Source organism: Notamacropus eugenii, chromosome 4, assembly GCF_028372415.1.
Source record: "Notamacropus eugenii isolate mMacEug1 chromosome 4, mMacEug1.pri_v2, whole genome shotgun sequence".
NCBI lineage: Eukaryota > Metazoa > Chordata > Mammalia > Diprotodontia > Macropodidae > Notamacropus > Notamacropus eugenii.
In genome coordinates this window covers 2,803,015-2,807,431 of record NC_092875.1, presented here as the reverse complement: position 1 = coordinate 2,807,431, position 4,417 = coordinate 2,803,015, and the positions used below count along the sequence as shown (strand labels likewise).

Genomic DNA, 4,417 nt, shown 5'->3' with positions numbered 1-4,417 from the left:
AGCCAACTCAATACTATGCTGTCACCAAGAATGTAGGGTTGGTTCAATATTTGGGAAATTACAACCATAACTGGTCACATTAATAATAAGAACAACAAAAAAAAATCACATGACTATATCAATAGATGCAGAAAAAGCATATGCCAAGATACAGCAATCATTCCTGTTAAAAACATTAGGAAGCATGGGAATAAATGGATCTTTCTTTAATATAAGTAGTATCTATTTAAAAATCAAGAATCGGAACTATCTATAATAGGGATAAACTTGAGGTCTTTCCAATAAAGATTAGGTATAAAGCAAGGATGTCCCCTACCACTATTACTATGCAAGTGCTAGACTAGCTAGCCATAGCACTGTCAAGAAAAAAGAAATTGAGGGAATAAGGGAGTTCCGCCCCCGCTGCTGTAGAGTCTGCAGCCGGGGAGGGTTGCGGCGCTCAGTCTCTCCCCAGACTCCGCCATGTCGGGGCTGTTGAGCCGCGCAGCAGCCGCCTCGGCCTCGGGCGCCCTTCGGGGCCTGGGCGCCTCGGCGCCGTTGCCCCAAGCCCAGACCTTGTTGTGGGCGGCCCCGGCAGCGATCCAGCCGGCCCGGGACTATGCGGCCCAGACCTCCCCCGCCCCCAAGATCGGGGCGGCCAGCGGGCGCATCGTGGCTGTCATCGGGGCTGTGGTGGATGTGCAGTTCGATGAGGGGCTCTCTCCCATCCTCAATGCCCTGGAAGTGCAGGACAGGGAGACCAGGCTGGTTCTGGAGGTCGCCCAGCATCTGGGGGAGAGCACAGTCTGGACCATTGCTATGGATGGGACGGAAGGATTGGTCAGAGGGCAGAAGGTCCTGGATTCTGGAGCCCTTAATCAAAATTCCTGTGGGCCCTGAGACCTTAGGAAGAATCATGAATGTGATTGGAGAGCCTATCGATGAAAGGGGTCCAATCAAAACCAAACAGTTTACTGCTATTCATGCTGAGGCTCCTGAATTTGTAGAGATGAGTGTAGAGCAAGAAATCCTGGTCACTGGCATCAAAGTTGTGGATCTTTTGGCCCCATATGCCAAGGGTGGCAAAATTGGTCTCTTTGGTGGTGCTGGTGTGGGAAAGACGGTATTGATTATGGAACTAATCAACAATGTTGCCAAGGCCCACGGTGGTTATTCTGTGTTTGCTGGTGTTGGTGAACGGACTCGAGAAGGCAATGACTTGTACCAGGAGATGACTGAGTCTGATTTCATCAATCTGAAGGATACCACTTCCAAGGTAGCATTGGTATATGGCCAAATGAGTGAACCACCTGGTGCTCGAGCTCGGGTAGCCTTGACTGGCCTCACTGTGGCTGAATACTTCAGAGATCAAGAGGGTCAGGATGTATTGCTCTTCATTGATAATATTTTCCGATTCACTCAGGCTGGCTCAGAGGTGTCTGCTTTACTAGGCAGAATCCCCTCTGCTGTCGGTTACCAACCCACTTTGGCCACTGATATGGGCACCATGCAGGAAAGAATTACCACAACCAAGAAAGGTTCTATCACCTCTGTGCAAGCCATCTATGTCCCTGCCGATGACTTGACTGACCCTGCTCCTGCCACCACCTTTGCCCACTTGGATGCTACCACTGTGCTGTCCCGGGCTATTGCTGAGCTGGGCATTTACCCTGCAGTGGATCCTCTGGACTCCACTTCCCGGATCATGGACCCTAACATTGTTGGCAATGAGCACTATGATGTTGCCCGAGGTGTGCAAAAGATTCTGCAGGACTATAAGTCCCTCCAGGATATCATTGCTATCCTTGGTATGGATGAGCTGTCTGAAGAAGACAAGTTGACTGTGTCTCGGCCGGAAAATCCAGCGTTTCTTCTCACAGCCATTCCAGGTTGCTGAGGTATTCACAGGACACTTGGGGAAGTTGGTACTCCTGAAAGAAACTATTAAGGGATTCCAGCAAATCTTGGCAGGTCAGTATGACCATCTCCCAGAGCAGCCCTTCTATATGGTTGGACCCATTGAAGAAGCTGTGACAGGGGGTGGAGCCAATATGGCGGAGTGAAAGCAACGACTCACCTAAGCTCCTGGACAAACTCCTCTGGATATCTCTGAAAGGAGAATCTGACCAAACTTCGGAGGTGTGGAATCCAGTGGGTGACAGACTTTGACAGATTCGGAGCCCAGGTTAGACTGGAAGGTCCACGGGAAAGATCTGTTCCGCGGGGGTAAGCCCCCAGAGCACAGCACAGCATGGTCAGCGCAGCAGGGTGGAAGGGACCTGAGAAGCCCAAGAGTGGCAGGCAGAACCAGCGGAGCAGGAGACCAGCCAAACCAAGCCGGTGAGAGCCGCTGAGTGCCAGATATCAGCGCAGCAGCCCTTGAAACCTTCAGCCTGAAGACTAAACTTTGGTAAGTCACCTACTTGAACTTCCGGGAGCCAGGATGGCAGAGTGATCAGTAAATGCTCTCTCCTCCCCCCTGATGACTGTGAAAGAACCATAAAATATTTCCCCAGAAAAATCCTGGATCAGCGGGAACAGCAGAAGGGGACAAATAATCTCATAACACCAGAGGCTAGAAAAATAGCAAAGGGGGATTCTTCCTACTGTGGCGGAGGTGATCTGGAAGGACAGACAACCCAGGGCAGAGAAAATTTGCACTGGGACCCAGGCAAGCCTCAGAGCCAGGATACGAGCCCCAGGAGGGGCGGGAACACGCATTAGCTTCTAGGCATGCCCCAGCCCTCCAGGGGAAAAGGGAAGACAATAGGGAAGCTGGGATCACCATCCCCTGACCTTGCCTTTGCCTCAGGTCAGCTGAGGAGATCTCCTGAGACCAGACCACCCCTCCCACACACCTAACAAGCTAACCCCAGGGTTGATCTGGGAAACAAAAAACAAAACCTGCTTTTAGCCTCTACACACATCAGCTCAACACAAAGATCTGTACCTTCTAACTGAAAGAACCCGAAGCTACAACACTCAGCCAACATCATGAATCGGAAAAAGCAGACGAAAAGTGAAAAAACCATAGAATCTTTCTATGGGGATAAGGACCAAAACACAAACACCAAAGAGGTCAGAGCTGAGACTGCACTTCCATCTGAAACCTCAGAAGCGACTATGAATTTCTCTCAAGCACAACTAGATTACCTGGAACAGCTGAAGAAGGAAATAAAAGAAAAACTGGCCAATGATTTTAAAATTATAAAAAAAGAACTCACTGATGAGAACATCACTTTGAAAAGGAAAATTGAACAAATGGAAAAGGAAGTTCAAAAATTAACTGGAGAGAATAATTCCCTAAAAGGAAGAGTTAATCAAACGGAAAAGGAAACCCAAAACCTAATTGGGAAAATTGATCACATGGAAAAGGAAACACAAAACCTAACTGGGAAAATTGGTCGAATGGAAAAAGAAATACAAAAATTAAATGGAGAAAATAGCTCCGTAAAGGGAAAAATTGGTCAGATGGAAAAGGAGATGGAAAAGCTAACTGAAGAAAACACTACGATGAAGATTAGAATTGGGCAAGTAGAAACTAATGACTCAATGAGGCAACAAGAATCAGTCAAACAAAATCTAAAGAATGAAAAGATAGAAGAAAATGTAAAATATTTAATTGGAAAAACAACTGACCTGGAAAATAGATCCAGGAGAGAAAATTTAAGAATTATTGGCCTGCCAGAAACCCATGATGAAGAAAAGAGTCTGGACAATATCTTCCAGGAAATCATCAAGGAAAACTGCCCAGAAGTACTAGACTCAGAGGGCAAAATAGTCATCGAAAGAATCCACCGTTCCCCTCCCAAAAGGGATCCCAAACTCAAAACCCCAAGAAATATCGTTGCCAAATTCCAGAGCTATCAAGTGAAGGAGAAAATACTACAAGCAGCCAGAAAGAAACAATTCAAATATCAAGGACACACAGTCAGGATCACACAGGACCTTGCAGCTTCTACATTAAAAGATCGAAAGAATTGGAACCCAATATTCCATAAGGCAAAGGAGTTGGGACTTCAACCAAGGATCAACTACCCAGCAAAGTTCAGCATAACATTTCAGGCAAGGAGAAAGTCATTCAACGAAATAAGGGATTTCCAGAGCTTCCTGACCAAAACACCAGAACTCAATAGACAATTTGATTTTCAAATGCAGGTCTCCAGAGAATCATAAAAAGGTAAACAGGGGGGAAAAAACAAAAACAAAAACTTGCTACTCAATTAGGGCAAACTGTTTACCTCCCTATAAGGGAAGATGATACCTGTTAATCTTGAGAACTGTGCAGCTATTATGATAAAAGGGATATATGTAGAGGGAACGGGTATAAAGGAAATGATGTCATGTCAAAAATATGATTTAAGTATGAGAAGGGATTGTAATAGGAGGTGTGAAAAGGAGGAAGGAGAAAATGGCAAATTACATCACAGGAAGAAGT

The 4,417-nt window shown here is 46.4% G+C and overlaps 1 pseudogene; it reads left to right on the top strand.

The window, feature by feature from the left end:
* Positions 1–447: 447 nt before the first annotated feature.
* On the top strand, positions 448–2,057 carry LOC140502794 (ATP synthase subunit beta, mitochondrial pseudogene; annotated as a pseudogene).
* Positions 2,058–4,417: the final 2,360 nt, after the last annotated feature.